An 18715-nucleotide genomic window follows, 5' to 3' on the forward strand; every position below is an offset into this window, starting at 1 on the left:
TTAGACTTAAATGTGCTAGTCATATTCTTCATGATGCTCTCTTTATGTTTTAATTCTTATTCTTTATGTGAGCATCATTGAAATCATCATGCCTAGCTAGGGGCGTTAAACGATAGCGCTTGTTGGGAGGCAACCCAATTATATTTTAGTTCCTTGCTTTTTGTTCCTGTTTAGTAATAAATAATTCATCTAGCCTCTGTTTATATGTGGTTATATGCTTTTAATTAGTGTTTGTGCCAAGTAGAACCTTTGGGAAGACTTTGCGAAAGTCTTGTTGATCATGCTGTAAAAAACAGAAATTTTAGCGCTCACGAGAATTTCTGCCATTTTTATTTGGAGAGTGCTATTCAGTTAATTATTTTTGAAGATGATTAATAGATAAATTACTCATGTCCAGAAATTTATTTGAGAATTTTATGAGTTCCAGAAGTATGTGTTTGATCCAGATTACTACAGACTGTTCTGTTTTTGACAGATTCTGTTTTTTCATGTCTTGTTTAGTTATTTTGATGAATCTATGGCTAGTAAAATAGTTTATAAACCATAGAGAAGTTGGAGTAAAGTATGTTTAACACCAATATAAATAAATAATGAGTTGATTACAGTACCTTTAAGTGGTGATTTATTTTCTTATACTAACGGAGCTCACGAGTTTTCTACTTTAAGTTTTGTGTTGTGAAGTTTTAAAGTTTTGGGTAAAGCTTCGATGGATTATGGAATAAGGAGTGGCAAGAGCCTAATCTTGGGTATGCCCAAGGAATCCCAAGGTAATATTCAATAATAGCCAAGAGCCTAAGCTTGGGGATGCCCCGGAAGGCATCCCCTCTTTCGTCTTCGTTCATCGGTAACTTTACTTGGAGCTATATTTTTATTCACCACATGATATGTGTTTTGCTTGGAGCGTCAATTTATTTTGTTAGGATTTGCTTGCTGTTATTTAGAACAATGTTTTGCATCTTTTATTTCAATAAAAGTGGCATTGATAGCCTTTACTATGCCTATGTTACAAGTATACATGTTGCTGCTTGAAAACAGAAAGTTTACCGCTGTTGCAATAATTCCCTAGAAAAGTCAGAATGTGATAAAATGTTGAAACCTTTAGCATATTAAGCTATGATAAATTTACTACAGTGGGAATTTTCTTTCATAATTTTTGGAGCTAGGGAAGTATGTATGTTGCTGCATTCTTTACAGACTATCCTGTTTAGGCAGATTGCTGTTATGTTTGCGTTGTTCGCATATGTGTGCTTCTTTAATGATTCTATTTGAGGATAGGACTATTAAATATGCATATACATTTAGTATGCAATGATGAATAATAATTTTAGTGATTTGCTACAGTAGAGTATGATAAGGTTTTGGCAATGGTTTATACTAACTTATCTCACGAGTCCTTGTTGAGTTTTGTGTGGATGAAGCTTTTGAGATTTCGGGAGACCTTGATATGAGAGGAATCAAGGAGACACAAAAGCTCAAGCTTGGGGATTCCCAAGGCACCCCAAGATAATATTTCAAGAAGTCTCAAGCATCTAAGCTTGGGGATTCCCCGGTTGGCATCCCACCTTTCTTCTTCAACAACTATCGGTTAGTTTCGGTTGATCCTAAGTTTTTGCTTCTTCACATGATGTTTGCTATTTTTAGAATGTCATTTTCTTTTGATTTGCTTGCTGTTTGAATAAAATACCAAGATCTGAAATTATTAAATGAGAGATAGTCTTCACATAGTTGCATAATTATTCGACTACTCATTGATCTTCACTTAAATCTTCCGGAGTAGTTTGGCATTTGCTCTAGTGCTTCACTTATATCTTTTAGAGCATGGTGGTAGTTTTATTTTGAAGTAATAGATGAACTCTCATGCTTCAATTGTATTATTTTGAGAGTCTTAAATAGCATGGTAATTTTCTTAAAATCCTAATATGCTAGGTATTCAAGAATAATAAAATTCTCTTATGAGTGTGTTGAATACTACGAGAAGTTTGATACTTGATGATTGTTTTGAGATATGAGGATGGTAATATTAGAGTCATGCTAGTTGAGTAGTTGTGAATTTGAGAAATACTTGTGTTGAAGCTTGTGATTCCCGTAGCATGCATGTATGGTGAACCGTTATGTGATGAAGTAGGAGCATGATTTATTTATTGATTGTCCTCCTTATGAGTGGCGGTCGGGGACGAGCGATGGTCTTTTCCTACCAATCTATCCCCCTAGGAGCATGCGCGTAGTACTTTTTTTCAATAACTAATAGATTTTTGCAATAAGTATGTGAGTTCTTTATGACTAATGTTGAGTCCATGGATTATACACACTCTCACCCTTCCACCATTGCTAGCCTCTCTAGTACCGTGCAACTTTCGTCGGTACCATGAACCCACCATATACCTTCCTCAAAACAGCCACCATACCTACCTATCATGGCATTTCCATAGCCATTCCGAGATATATTGCCATGCAACTTTCCACCGTTCCGTTTATTATGGCACACTCCATCATTGTCATATTGCTAGCATGATCATGTAGTTGACATCGTATTTGTGGCAAAGCCACCGTTCATAATTCTTTCATACATGTCACTCTTCATTCATTGCACATCCCGGTACACCGCCGGAGGCATTCATATAGTCATATCTTGTTCTAAGTATCGAGTTGTAATTCTTGAGTTGTAAGTAAATAAAAGTGTGATGATCATCATTATTAGAGCATTGTCCCAGTGAGGAAAGGATGATGGAGACTATGATTCCCCCATAAGTCGGGATGAGACTCCGGATGAAAATTAATAAATAAAAGAGGCCAGAGAAGCCCAAATAAAAAAATATGCCATAAAAAAAGAGAAAGGCCCAAATAAAAAAATAAAAATGAGAGAAAAAGAGAGAAGGGGCAATGTTACTATCCTTTTACCACACTTGTGCTTCAAAGTAGCACCATGATCTTCATGATAGAGAGTCTCCTATGTTGTCACTTTCATTTACTAGTGGGAATCTTTCATTATAGAACTTGGCTTGTATATTCCAATGATGGGCTTCCTCAAAATGCCCTAGGTCTTCATGAGCAAGCAAGTTGGATGCACACCCACTTAGTTTCTTTTGAGCTTTCATAAACTTATAGCTCTAGTGCATCCGTTGCATGGCAATCCCTACTCACTCACATTGATATCTATTAATGGGCATATCCATAGCCCGTTGATACGCCTAGTTGATGTGAGACTATCTTCTCCCTTTTTGTCTTCTCCACAACCACCATTCTATTCCACCTATAGTGCTATATCCATGGCTCACGCTCATGTATTGCGTGAAGATTGAAAAAGTTTGAGAACATCAAAAGTATGAAACAATTGCTTGACTTGTCATCGGGGTTGTGCATGATTTAAATATTTTGTGTGGTGAAGATAGAGCATAGCCAGACTATATGATTTTGTAGGGATAGCTTTCTTTGGCCATGCTATTTTAAGAAGACATGATTGCTTAGTTAGTATGCTTGAAGTATTATTGCTTTTATGTCAATATGAACTTTTGTCTTGAATCTTTCGGATCTGAATATTCATATCACAAGTAAGAAGAATTACATTGAAATTATGCCAACTAGCATTCCACATCAAAAATTATCTTTTTTATCATTTACCTACTCGAGGATGAGCAGGAATTAAGCTTGGGGATGCTTGATAGGTCTCCAACGTATCTATAATTTTTGATTGCTCCATGCTATATTATCTACTGTTTTGGGAAATATTGGGCTTTATTTTCCACTTTTATATTATTTTTGGACTAACCTATTAACCGGAGGCCCAGCCTAGATTTGTTGTTTTATGCCTATTTCAGTGTTTCGAGGAAAAGGAATATCAAACAGAGTCAAAACGGAACGAAATCAACTGGAGAGGTTATTTTTGGAAGGAAACCTACCGGATGGACTTGGACCCTACGTCAGAAGATGAAGGAGGTGCTCACGAGGGTAGGGGCGCGCCCACCCCCTGGGGCGCGCCCCCTGCCTCGTGGCCCCCCTTCGGTCCACCGACGTACTCCTTTCACCCATATATACCCACATATCCTAAAACTTCCAGAACGGAGATTAGATCAGGAGTTCCGCCACCAGAAGCCTCTGTAGCCACCGAAAGCCAATCTAGACCCTGTTCTAGCACCCTGCCGGAGGGGGGAACCCTCACCGATGGCCATCTTCATCATCCCGGTGCTCTCCATGATGAGGAGGGAGTAGTTCTCCCTCGGGACTGAGGGTATGTACCAGTAGCTATGTGTTTGATCTCTCTCTCTCTCTCGTGTTCTTGATTTGGCACGATCTTGATGTATCGTGAGCTTTGCTATTATAGTTGGATCTTATGTTTCTCCTCCCCCTCTTCTCTCTTGTAATGAATCGAGTTTCTCCTTTGAAGTAATATTATCGGATTGAGTCTTTAAAGATTTGAGAACACTTGATGTATGTCTTGCCGTGGATATCTGTGGTGACAATGGGATATCACGTGATTCACTTGATGTATGTTTTGGTGATCAACTTGCGGGTTCCGCCCATGAACCTATGCATAGGGGTTGGCACACGTTTTCATCGTGATTCTCTGGTAGAACTTTGAGGCACTCTTTGAGGTCCTTTGTGTTGGTTGAATAGATGAATCTGAGATTATGTGATGCATATCGTATAATCATACCCACGGATACTTGAGGTGACATTGGAGTATCTAGGTGACATTAGGGTTTTGATTGATTTGTGTCTTAAGGTGTTATTCTAGTACGAACTCTAGGGCTGTTTGTGACATTTATAGGAATAGCCCAACGGATTGATTGGAAAGAATAACTTTGAGGTGGTTTCGTACCCTACCATAATCTCTTTGTTCGTTCTCCGCTATTAGTGACTTTGGAGTGACTATTTGTTGCATGTTGAGGGATAGTTATGTGATCCAATTATGTTTTTATTGTTGAGGGAACTTACACTAGCGAAAGTATGAACCCTAGGCCTTGTTTCCTAGCACTGCAATACCGTTTACGCTCACTTTTATCATTAGTTACCTTGCTGTTTTTATAATTTCAGATTACAAAAACTATTATCTACCATCCATATACCACTTGTATCACCATCTCTTCGCCGAACTAGTGCACCTATACAATTTACCATTGTATTGGGTGTGTTGGGGACACAATGGACTCTTTGTTATTTGGTTGCAGGGTTGCTTGAGAGAGACCATCTTCATCCTACGCCTCCTACGGATTGATAAACCTTAGGTCATCCACTTGAGGGAAATTTGCTACTGTCCTACAAACCTCTGCACTTGGAGGCCCAACAACGTCTACAAAAAGAAGGTTGTGTAGTAGACATCAAGAAGATGCTAGGAGGTATGGTAAACTTAGCCGACACACTGCCTTCTGACTTGACGAAGTTCCTAGTCTAGTCGGACGACCTAGGCAGTTCAGCCTTGGTATTTGCAGGCGGGGGAACTATTCCAGCAGATGCTGCTAGTGTGCATGGGAACTTTGGTTTACCCAACAGAGGGCCGTGTCTGAAATACATTGTTGAAAAGGAGGTTGTGAAGAGTTTCAATAAGATGTTCAACCACACCGGGCCACCCAAACACCCCACGGTTACCGAATTCAGCAAGATGATGAAATCTATGAAGGGAAGAACTGAGAACAAGTTCCTTACTGGTTGCCTTGCAATTGCTTTCAACAAGTTTTTAGCTCCTACCACTAGTCTTTCTCCGAGCCCATGTTGCTACGGTGTTGTACTAGAACCAGATGTTCTATTGAAGAGAAATGTCAGCTTATTTGTTGTTGAGCACATAAACGAAGCATTCCACAATATTGGTGAGGACAAGCAAACAATCTGCTTCTGCCTGTATCATTTGATGGTGAGCTGTAATTAAGTTTTGTATCTGTTAGATGTACTTTTTCTACAGGTTTTGTGCTTTATCACCAATGTTCTCATATGTTTGTTGTCCCCTTTTGTTTGTCTCTTGGGGATGGTGCGTGTATAGATTCTTTACATTGATGCACTTGATGTTGATGTGTGAGTAAGCAGCTCTGAGGTTCGAGCCAATGCCTATGATAAGAATCTAATCAGCAAGATAATGAAAAAAGATTTGATTTCGCCCGACGTCTTTGGGAAACTTCAAGTGAGTTGGACATTCTGCTCAAAGTCAAATGATAACTTCTTGTTTTTTTGGTGTAATTTTTTTGTATAATATGATATGTTTTATGTCTAGGTTTTCTGTATACATTATACTTTTTCTGTAATTGCACATTTTTTTCACATACATGTAAGTAGTTGCACAAGTCTATATTGATAGTTGGCACACAGACTTAAGACAGTTGCACACATGCTTGTTTCATATTTTCTGTTTACATTACCACTTTCATTTTGGACTTCACATAGTAATTTTACTTAGTTTTTTTGCTTCTGAGGGGATGTGGTAGTTGCTCACATATTTGTAGGTAGTTGCACAAGACTTTGTTCATAGTTGGCACACAGACTTATGACAGTTGCACACCTATTTTGTTACATATTTTCTGTTTATAGTACCACTTCCATTTGGACTTCACATAGTAATTTTAGTTAGTTTTTTTGCTTATGAGGGCATGTGGTAGTTGCTCACATGTGCGCTTTTTTCTTTATAGATCCACATAATAACTTTATTTTTGTTGTTAAATGATCTTTCTTTTTGTACAACAGCTCAAGGAGCAGTATAAAAGCAAAGAGGATTCATCACTCTTCGGAGGATTGCTGCAGGCAGAGGCGTTTGTGGCGTCAAAGGTTCCATTGAGTTACAATCCCCACGTGAGTTATCCTTTTTGCTAACCCACTATTTTTCCTAGACCAAAAATCATGGTTATTTTATGCTCTTATGTGTTAGTTGTACTAATCATCCTTTGTTGTTTACTTTTTTGCGCCCAATGCATGCATCAGTTGCATAGTTATTATGTCAGTTGCAACATAGCTTTTGTTTACCTGTACCAAGGTACACTTTAGTTGCAGTAGTCACCTTTTTTCCTACTTGAATCAAACTTATGCTTTCACTTACACAGAGTTCACAACTCAGCTACAAACTATGTTTTTTTACTTCCAACAAACTTACCCCTTTTCAGTTGCACACTTTCATTATCCCAATTGCACACTACTTTGATATACTTGCACCAAACTTAGGTTTGCAGTTGCAAACAGATATGCTTGACTTGCACCAAATTTATGCTTGAGTTGCACCAAAACTATTTTTTCTCCATTTTTCCTTTTTCCTTTTTAATTTTTTTTTGTTTTTTTTCTAATGTTATGTAGAAGAAGTTCAAGTTAGCAAGCATGGTTCATGATCTATGAAAAGGAATATCTAAGAATCTTGGCAACTTCATCGGAGGTTTTGCCAAGCTTGATGAAGAGGAACCAGATGTGTCTCCACTCAAGGGGCCGTTAAGTGGTCGAACAAAGGCTCAAAGCTCACACACTAGGAGAAGGAAGTGTCAATCTGCTCCCAATCAAACAGAAGAGGTGGAGGGAAGTGAAGAAGCTGAACTTGTGGAGGAAAGTGGGTTAGAGGAAGAAGATGTTGACCTAGGAGTTGGAAATGATTCTGAAGAAAGTGATGAGTCTGAAGAAGAGATGATGATGAAGAGGGAAGGAATGTTGAAGAATGTGATGACGACAATGACAGCGATGATGGTGATGATGATAGTGACGATGATGTTGACAACAATGAAGACAAAGAAGAATCCGACAATGACGATGAGGAAGAGGAAGAGGAAGGAGATGGAACATGCAAGGGGGCAGTTGAGGATGTCGACAAGGTTGATGAACATAAACAAGGAAATGACGGGGACAGTGATGATGATAGCGAGGAGACACACGACGATGACAGGGGGGCCTTTGATGGAGGGAGTGACAATGGGAAGGATGATGGCATGGGCGGCGTTGACAGCAGTTCAAAGAGGGCAAACACTTCTGGAGATGCAGGAAACAACAGCAGCAACTCAATTGAGGATAGTGTAACTCAACAGTTTTTCATCCAGAAGGACATTCGTCGCAATGGTGAAGATCCGAAATCAGTTGGAACCAAAGCTGTTGTGCCAGAGGAAAGTTTGTCACTTTTTGACTTGTGTAGATCAGAGCCAGCAATGCCCGACAGATTTGAAATCCCCTTGCTGGAAACGCATGCAATCATTGACATGAAAGGGAAGGATAATACCTTTCAAAAAATAATAAACAACGGACTGCAAAGCACCGAGGAAGAAATGGAAGAGGCAGGATTTGGACTGGATTGTCTCAAAACCCATGGTTGACAAGATAATGAAGGAAGGTGTTGTACTTGAAGATGGTTCATCGTGAGGTGGTAGCAAGAGGATGGCAGCATCCCCACCGCGCCCACCCACTGCCCCAAAGTGCAAGAAGCTCGTGAAACTTAGCAAGAAATTGGTGTTGGGTCAACCAAAAGATAAGATTCCTTGTATGGGAGAGAAAAATTCGAAGAACGGAAGTAAATCAAAGGGAAAGGAGGTACCAACTCCAGAGCCCAAGAAGGAAAGTGATGTTCTACAGGAGCCAACTGTTGCGCATGTAGATGCCAAGCGCACCTCTACAACATGCAAACTCACTGGTAAAAAATGCAACAAATAGTGTCTCTTGCCAAGGACACAAAGTTTGCAGAAATGGGAACAAAGGTGTTATCGGTGTTAATACTGGCGGATCTCGGGTAGGGGGTCCCGAACTGTGCGTCTAGGTCGGATGGTAACAGGAGGCAGGGGACATGATGTTTTACCCAGGTTCGGGCCCTCTTGATGGAGGTAAAACCCTACGTCCTGCTTGATTAATATTGATGATAAGGGTAGTACAAGAGTAGATCTACCACGAGATCAGAGAGGCTAAACCCTAGAAGCTAGCCTATGGTATGATTGTTCTTCATCCTACGGACTAAAACTCTCTAGTTTATATAGACACCGGAGAGGGCTAGGGTTACACAGAGTTGGTTACAATGGTAGGAGATCTACATATCTGTATCGCCAAGCTTGCCTTCCACGCCAAGGAAAGTCCCTTCCGAACACGGGACAAAGTCTTCAATCTTGTATCTTCATAGTCCAGGAGTCCGGCCGAAGGTATAGTCCGGCCATTCGGACACCCCCTAATCCAGGACTCCCTCAGTAGCCCCTAAACCAGGCTTCAATGACGACGAGTCCGGCGCGCAGATTGTCTTCGGCATTGCAAGGCGGGTTCCTCCTCCAAGTACTTCATAGAAGATTTTGAACACAAAGGTAGTGTCCGGCTCTGCAAAATAAGTTTCCACATATTGCCATAGAGAGAATAACATTTACACAAATCTAATCTGCTGACGTATTCCGTAGCGTGACATCACACCAGGGCCAAGTCTTTATTCAAATCATTTTACTGTCCCACCTCAGCGCGTTTAGCGAGGCGGTTTCCTTGGCATGTCTTGTTAAAGCAGAGATCGTGTCCCCTTATTCCGGGATTCTCATCAATACGGGTGTGGGTAACCCAACCGTGCCATTAACTGCGGCGCTTGGGAGATAAGTGAGTTTTACCAGGCTGGTGGGGGCGCATAGTCGCGTCTGCCCATATAAGGGGATAAGGATCCACCTTTTCATCCACGCCTTCTTCCTCCTTTGCCTATCCATTTCCGCGCACTCGAGCTCCAGCGCCCAAGTCCGCACACCCCACCTCAACCTTCTCCAGCCATGTCTGGAGCGGGAGGCAAGTAGATGGTCTCCTTCGTCATGGCGGGACACATCAAAAGACTGAGGAAGGCCGGATACTTGTCTAACGACATTGCGCACCGGCTTCCCAAAGAGGGGCAGCTCATCCCCACCCCTAGGCCCCATGAGAGGGTGGTGTTCCTCCCCCATTTCCTCCACGGACTGGGCTTCCCTCTCCACCCATTTGTCCGGGGGCTCATGTTCTACTATGGCCTGGTTTTCCACGATCTAGCCCCAAATTTTGTCCTCAACATCTCGGTGTTTATCATCGTGTGCGAGGCTTTCTTCTGCATCAGCCCCCATTTCAGCCTATGGCTCAAGACTTCCAATGTCAAGCCGAAGGTGGTGCGCAACACCCAAGCGGAGTGCGGAGGCGCCATGGTGGGCAAGATGCCCAAAGTCCTATGGTTCGAGGGCTCCTTCGTGGAGTCCCTAAAGGGGTGGCGGTCGGGGTGGTTTTACATCACCGAGCCGCGCGACCCTGAATGGGTCGCAGCCCCCGAGTTCCGATCCGGACCCCCTACACGGCTCGCCTCCTGGAAAGAGACGGGCCTGTCGTGGGGTAAAAAAGGAGAGCTGTCCGGACTCCAAACATGAGTCCAAACCCTGGTGGACAGGAATCTCAAACTTGTCAACGTAGCCCAGGTTATGCTCATCCGTCGGATCCTCCCGTGTCAACAACGGGCTTTCAACCTGTGGGAGTTCGACCCGGCGCGGCACCAAACTCTGAGCAGGCTCTTCGACATGACGTACGAAGATGCCTGGAAGGTGCTTTTCAAGGGCGCCGAGGCCCCCGCATCCGCTACCGAGGATTGCGGATTCAGCACGCAGCGTCACGCTCGTGCGGTAAGCTGTTTTCACCTTTTACAGGGTATTAGTTTTTCATAGTGTGACTCCATGTGGGATCTAAGTTCCCTTACCTTTGACAGGATTGGCAGGAGATGTCCGGACAGATCAAATTTCCGGCTCCTTTGACCGAAGGCCCAGCGGTCGCTCGCTTGGCGAAGCTGCTGGCTCCGGCACCTTACGTGGTGTCGGAGAAGAAGGCCACGGGGACTCGAAAGAGCGCCCGACGCCAGGAGGTGTCGGATTCACCATCCGACGACTCCAAGGCGCACTCCTCCCATGAAGACGAGGAGGAGGAAGAAGAGATCTCTCCCCCTCTAGCGGGGGGAGGGAAGAAAAGGAAGGCCGCCCCAACCGGGGAGGCCGAAGGGTCCAAGAGGGGGAAGACCCCTCCTTCGGACTACTCCACCAACGCCGACGACGGCGAAGAGGAGTGGCCGCATAGGGCCAAGCCCTTGGCGAGATCATAAGTATCCGGATACCCAAGTGATTCATAGTATTCCCCCATTACACAACTTTTCCTTACGTCGAACATGATTGTGCAGTCCGCCCAAGGCCGGGCTCGGCGAGTCGTCGAGCGGCTCCCTGGATTCGTCGGATGTGAATTCGCTTCCGACGGCTTCCTCCCCCCACCCTACGGACGGCACCGAGGTAGCATCCCAATAGGTTCGAAGCCAGGAGGAGGTGGTCCTAGAGGCGCCGCAAGGCAACCTCCCAGACTCCAGGCGTAAAGGGGATAAAACCCCCAAGGGCTCCAAGTCCGGCCTTGAGCCGGACACCGCGCCGGAACCTTCAACGGTTTCGGACTCCGGTAGGCAGCCTCCTTCCAAGAGGAGCAAGCCTACCGAGCCGGTGACCTCCGTCCAACTAGAGGCACCGGACAATTTGCTGGAGACACTTAACGGCGCCTCCATCGACAAGGAGCACCGCACTATTATGAGTGCGGTGATCCAGAAGGTTCAGTCCGCCAAGAGTGGACTGACTAAAGTGTGTGCCAGCCTTCTAACAGGCTGTGAGGTAGGTAAAGAATATGTAAAAATATTACCGCATAGACAGTAGCCCCTGATGCTCTGTTCGGCGTTTGGAAAGAAAAGCTGAGTAGAGGATCTAATAATCGCAGGAGTCTAACATAATCAAGTCAATATGTGTATGCAGGCTTCGCTGCTGGCCTCCACCGCACTGACTGCGGAGGTGGATATGCTGAAGCAGAACCTCATGCGGTCCGAGAACGAGCTCGGCCATGCCAAGAGGCAACTCGAGGAGAAGGAAGGTAAGTAATACCTTGTGTAATTATATAGAGAAGATGTGGTTGCAAAAAATGACATGATGAACGTGCTATTATAGGGGCCATGACCGAGGTGGCAACCCTTAAGAAAGCGTTGTCCGAGGCCGAAAACAAGGCGGCCGCGAAGCGCACGGAGAGAGAGAAGCAGGAGGCGTGGGTGGAGGAGGTGCAGAAAGAGCTCCAGGCTCTCGTGAAAAAACATGAGAGTTTGGAGCTTGACTCAAAGACGCAAGCGTCCGAGCTTGCGGCAGCCCTCAAAAGCGCGAAGTCTGCCAAGGCCGAAGCCCAGAAAGCCCTCAAAGAAATTGACGCGATGAAGAAGATAGCGGTGGGTAAGGCATTCATTAAGCAAGCACGTGAAAGTGAATTATTTGTTACTTACCCGAGTCCGGAGCTCTCCACGAGCATTCGCAGATTTGCCCCGCAGTGCGTCTGATGCCGCCGCCTAGTACCGAGCCGAGGAGGGGAGCTCGACGGAGAAGGTTCTGGTCTCAGTATGCTGAGGCCGGACACCTGGTGCCTTTGAGCGACCAGCTAAAGCAGATGGTCGAGCTCCACAAGGTTGCCGAACAGGCCGTAAAGGGCCTCATAGTTCGGCTGTGGCCTGGAGAGGCTCTGCCTGGGAGCTACTTCGGGCTGGTGAGGCGGCTGGTGGATGCCTGTCCATGGCTTGAAGTAATCAAGCGCTCCGTCTGCATCGAAGGTGCCCGTAGGGCGCTTGCCCATGCTAAAGTGCACTGGGGCAAGACGGATGTGGAGAAGCTGGTGAAGGACAGGCCGCCGTCGGGCAAGGAGCATCGCGTCCCGGAAGCGTATTATGAGGGCGTCCTGAAGGGTGCCTGCCTTATAGCGGATGAATGCTCCAAAGATGTAATTTTTGAGTAAACTCGCATTTGTGATCCTGTACGCTGAAAAGTTGTTCATATGCGCTAAGCAATGCTTTTGAATTTAAAATATTACCTTCTGTGCGGCCGTTTATCAAATTTGAGAGATGGCGAGTCGTTGGCTTCTGCCCCCATGCCACGAGTGCTGGGGTGTTCGGGATAAACATGAGTGCTCTTTTTCCCATTCTTGGGTCCTTCGAGGGAGGCGCTCAACACAACGAACAAGGCAATCGGACTATAATGCTTGAACACTCTCACTTAGCCATAGAATTCTATAATTTTAAATTTTAGCGAAGCCCCTAGTGTTCGGAAGACCGAGTTCGGGGCGCTATCCACACCTAGGCCGGACAAAGCCGACTCATCCCTCTAAGCGGCATAAGTCTTTAGGGACTCGAAAACCTCTTGAACAGCGACCAGCTCTCGCCTCATCATGACGGTCAGTTTTAGCTTTCTCTACTGAGGTGCTTAGCCCAGCTCAACTGGGGCACAATCGTAGTAGTTCTCTAGTGCTACCTTAGCTGATATGACGGAATGTAAGGTACCAAAACATAGGAGCCGGGCAAACCCAACTATTGACCCAAGACATGATTCGGAGCCGATGCATATAATGCTATAAGTTCGGGGTGCCGCACTTGTGAAAGTGTTCAGACTTCTCACACCATGTTGTGGGGTACTTAAGCCCCTGGCGTATTGGCCGTACCAAAGTGTACGGGTGCAACATGTCATTAATGAACATATATTCGTAAAAAGGGTAATGCAATAATAGACGTAATCTATGCATTGTTTATTTAAAAAAGCTGCGATCAAAGCAGGACAATACAAATAGTGTGATAAGCAAAGGATGGGACTATCAAATATGTCCTTTCCAGGGGCGAGCTGGGGAATGTTATGCGAAACAAGTATACTGCTTGTTATAGAGACCACCTTAGAGTTCCGTAGTGCGGCGTAGCTTTCTGCTTCCCTGGTTGTATCGTTTGTGCGGCAATTGTACTACCGGACAAGCCTTCTGAAGGATGGTGTCCTGAAAATAAGAGAAAATTAAGAAATCGACAGCCCCTAGTGCGGTTTAAGCCACGTTTCGGTCGTGCCGTGATGGTGCCCCTCCCCCTCTGCCCATGGTATTTCCAGAGCGTAGTTATGTACGCGCGGCACTGGTTTCGCAAGTTCGCGAGGGCTGGGGTTGGGGCCGCATTGCTACGCTTGCTCGGAACATGCCAGGCGGTCTTGTTGTAGGTTACTCCGGGTGCGCTTGACGGTGTCCGGACGTTTAATGGCCGAACTAGAGAATTGCCTTGAGAGGCTGCTTTGTACTTCCACTGTGATAGCTGCCGTATGCTCCTCCGTTTGGAGAGAGCGTTCGGTGTTTCCATTGACTGTGATGACACCTCGAGGGCCTGGCATCTTGAGCTTGAGGTATGCATAGTGCGGCACCGCATTGAACTTGGCAAATGCGGTTCGCCCAAGCAGTGCATGATAGCCACTGCGGAACGGGACTATGTCGAAGATTAACTCCTCGCTTCAGAAATTATCGGGATATCCGAAGACCACTTCAAGTGTAACTGAGCCTGTACAGTTGGCTTCTACACCTGGTATGACACCTTTAAAGGTCGTTCTGGTGGGTTTAATCCTCGAGGGATCGATGCCCATTTTCCGCACTGTATCCTGATAAAGCAGGTTCAGGCTACTGCCGCCGTCTAGAAGGACTCTAGTGAGGTGAAATCCGTCAATAATTGGGTCTAGAACCAATGCGGCGAATCCGCCATGACGGATACTAGTGGGGTGGTCCCTTCGATCAAAAGTGATCGGGCAAGAAGACCATGGGTTGAACTTTGGGGCAACTGGCTCCATCGCGTATACGTTCCTTAGCACACGCTTCCACTCCCTCTTAGGGACGTGGGTTGCGTATATCATGTTCACCGTCCGCACTTGTGGGGGAAAACCTTTCTGTCCACTGTTGTTCGGCGGCCGGGGCTCCTCCTCGTTATCGCTATGCAGCCCCTTGTCTCGGCTTTCGGCATTTAACTTGCCTGCCTGCTTGAACACCCAACAATCCCTGTTGGTGTGATTGGCTGGTTTTTCGGGGGTGCCATGTATCTGGCATGAGCGGTTGAGTATTCGGTCCAAACTGTACGGGCCCGGAGTATTTCTTTTGAATGGCTTTTTCCGCTGACCGGGTTTAGAGCCTCTGAATCCGGCATTAACTGCCGTATCCTCAGCATTGTCGCCATTAATGCGGCGCTTTTGCTTGTTGCGATGCGACCTGCCACTGCTGTCCTTGGTATCCGAATTACCAGGGCTCTTGGTCATGTTATTGCTGCGAGCTAGCCAGCTGTCTTCTCCCGCGCAAAAGCGGGTCATAAGTGTCGTGAGGGCTGCCATAGATTTCGGCTTTTCCTGTCCTAGGTGCCGTGCAAGCCACTCGTCGTGGATGTTATGCTTGAAGGCTGCTAGGGCCTCTGCGTTTGGACAGTCGATGATTTGATTTTTCTTGGTTAGGAACCGTGTCCAGAATGGTCTGGCTGATTCCTCTGGCTGCTGAATTATGTGGCTTAGGTCATTGGCATCTGGTGGTCGCACATAAGTGCTTTAGAAATTGTCGAGGAATGCGGCTTCTAGGTCCTCCCAACAACCAATTGATTCTGCTGGCAAGCTGTTAAGACAATGCCGAGCTGGTCCTTTAAGCTTGAGTGGGAGGTATTTGATGGCGTGTAAGTCATCACCGCGGGCCATGTGGATATGAAGGAGATAGTCCTTGATCCATACCGCAGGATCTGTTGTGCCATCATATGATTCAATGTTCACGAGTTTGAAACCCTTGGGGATTTGCTGATCCATTACTTCATCTGTCAAGCATAGTGGGTGTGCGGCGCCTCTGTACTGGGCTATATCATGACGCAGCTTAAACGAGCTTTGTCTACTGTGTTCGGCCCGGCCGGATTTACTATATCCCGCATGACGAGTACCGTCTTGTGCCGTGGGGTACCCACGTGATCTGTAGATCGATCTTGTTTGCCTTGCCTTGTCCTCCAATATGTCTCACAGGTCTGGCGTATTTTCCCATGCCTTGGTATTTTTGGAGCGGCACTGGGGTGCGACTTGAGTGGAGGGCCAAGAGGCCTCTCTGTCGCGGCCACGGGGTGGCCGGTCGGCCGCATCATGCGCTGGTGATGTAGGTTTAAGTGCTTCCTCCTCTAATTGGGGTAGCAACCTGCGCTTTGGGTAGCTCTTGGAGGGGTGTTCGAGTTCATTCTCTTCGGCCACAAGGACTTCAGTCCATCTGTCGGCTAGCAAATCTTGATCAGATCTAAGCTGTTGCTATTTTTTCTTGAGGCTACTCGCCGTGGCCATAAGCCTGCGTTTGAAACGCTCTTGTTCGACGGGATCCTCCAGCACGACAAATTCGTCGTCGTCGAGGCTTGCCTCGTCTTCGGAGGGAGGCGTGTAATTAATGTCCTCGACCTCTCTGTCTGCCGCTCTCTCATGAGGGCTGGCTTCTCTATCCTCCCGTGCTGAATCTTGCTGGAGGTGGTTGTCTTCGGCACTGTCCGTGGTGTTATTATCCCCCGTGCCGGAATCACCGTTTTTGTTTTGGCGAGACTTAGAGTGGCGCCACTGACGCCGGTGCTTAGGCTGCTTCTTGGAGGGGTCATCCTCCGTTGTTCCATCGCCATTGCCTTCTTTTGGGGTGTCCACCATGTATATATCATACGACGAGGTGGCTTTCCAGTGCCCTATAGGCGCTGGTTCTTGATCGTCTCCTGCATCGGCGTCCATACCGTCGATGTCTTCGGAGTCGAAGTCGAGCATGTCGGTTAAATCATCGACAGTGGCTACAAAGTGGGTGGTGGGTGGGCTTTGAATTTCTTCATCATCCGCATCCCAACCTTGCCGACCATAGTCCGGCCAGGGCTCTCCTGACAAAGAGAGACTTTAGTGACTTCAGAATATCACCGAAGGGCGAGTGCTAAAAGATGTCCGCGGCGGTGAACTCCATGATCGGCGCCCAATCAGGTTCGATCGATCAGGGTTCGGAGGGCTCGGAGTCTGGAGAGGAGTCCGACTCCTTGGAGTCACGGGCTTCACAGAGAACAGGGCTGGTGTTCGGCTCGATCACCGTAGAAATTGCAGCCCCCGAGGCGGTGTCTAACCACCCATCCTCGGTTGGTGTGATCAGCTCTGAGCTTGGGGTCGGAGTGGACACAGGTGCGGCCTCCAGGGCACTGTTCGGCGGTAAAGCTGAATCATGCCCATCGTGACAGTGCAACGCGCTCGGCTGTGGCTCGAATCCATCGAAGATCAAGTCTCCACGGATGTCGGCCGTGTAGTTCAAACTTCCAAATCTGACCTGATGGCCAGGGGCGTAGCTTTCGATCTTCTCCAGATGACCAAGCGAATTGGCCCGCAGTGCAAAGCCGCCGAATATGAAGATCTGTCCGGGGAGAAAAGTCTCACCCTGGATCGCATCGCTGTTGATGATCGGAGAAGCCATCCGGCCTAAAAGCGACGACACAAAGGAACTCTCAATGAAAGCACCAATGTCGGTGTCAAAACAGGCGGATCTCGGGTAGGGGGTCCCGAACTGTGCATCTAGGTCGGATGGTAACAGGAGGCAGGGGCCATGATGTTTTACCCAGGTTCGGGCCCTCTTGATGGAGGTAAAACCCTACGTCCTGCTTGATTAATATTGATGGTATGGGTAGTACAAGAGTAGATCTTCCACGAGATCAGAGAGGCTAAACCCTAGAAGCTAGCCTATGGTATGATTGTTCTTCGTCCTACGGACTAAAACTCTCCGGTTTATATTGACATCGGAGAGGGCTAGGGTTACATAAAGTCGGTTACAATGGTAGGAGATCTACATATCTGTATCGCCAAGCTTGCCTTCCACGCCAAGGAAAGTCCCTTCCGGACACGGGACGAAGTCTTCAATCTTGTATCTTCATAGTCTAGGAGTCCGGCCGAAGGTATAGTCCGGCCATCCGGACACCCCCTAATCCAGGACTCCCTCAGGTGCCAAGCCGTGCTATTAAGATTGCATCAAACTTTCAAAAGGAATTTGTCAGTATGTCGTGTAGGAAGTCGGCAACCCCAATAGCTTCAGTGGCAACTCCAACTTCAAGTTAGCCAACAGTTTGTCCAAATAGGCCAACTACAACATCAACCATGGACGTACATCAGCAATTAAGGAAAGTGAAACCACCACTGTGCCAACAGCAAAATGAAGTGAGACATCTGTAGTTTTATCTATCCTACCCCCATCCACTACTAGGGAAAACCTTATGCACAGAACTTTAGCAGTAGTGCTTGTTAAAAAAGCGCTAGTGCTACAAAACAGTAGCGCATGCGGGATAACACCGCTGCAGATACAAATATAGCAGTAGTGCGTCTAGAGGTAAAACCGCTACTACAAAAATTCTCACTACTAAGCCGATAGGCTACACATAGTACTAGCGATCTTATAGAAACAGCGCTACCGCTAATATTGTTGTAGCAGCGCGCTTACGCAGAAACGTGCTATTGATAACGAATATAAAATAAAATGAAAAGCAAATTGAATAGTAAATGAAAATGAAAGAAATAGAAAAAGGAGAAAGGAAAAAATAAAAATAAATGAAAATGAATGAAAAAAAAGGGAAAAACAGAAAAAGGATAGCAGTAGTGCATTTAGTAAAACGTGCTATAGCTAACTTAGCTATAGAGTGTTTTCTGTAACGCACTACCGCTTTGTTTCACTTAACCAGCGGTTTCCCTCCACCCGACCACCACTTCTCCCCCAAATCCCTCGCCCCACTTCGCTGACGTCTCCCCAATTCGCCATCGCTCCACTTCACCGCCGTCTCCTGCCGACATCGATGCCCGCAACCTCACTGTCTTTGGCCGAGGCCGCCTTCAACCTCACCGCCACCGCCCAAGGCCGCCCTCGACCTCACTATCGCCACCCTCGACCTCACCGCCACCCGAGCCCGCCCAGGACTGCCGCTGCCCGAGCCCGACCTCCTCGCCCTGCCTCCATC

Source organism: Triticum dicoccoides, chromosome 7A (genome assembly GCF_002162155.2).
Source record: "Triticum dicoccoides isolate Atlit2015 ecotype Zavitan chromosome 7A, WEW_v2.0, whole genome shotgun sequence".
In the NCBI taxonomy this organism is placed as follows: Eukaryota; Viridiplantae; Streptophyta; class Magnoliopsida; order Poales; family Poaceae; genus Triticum; species Triticum dicoccoides.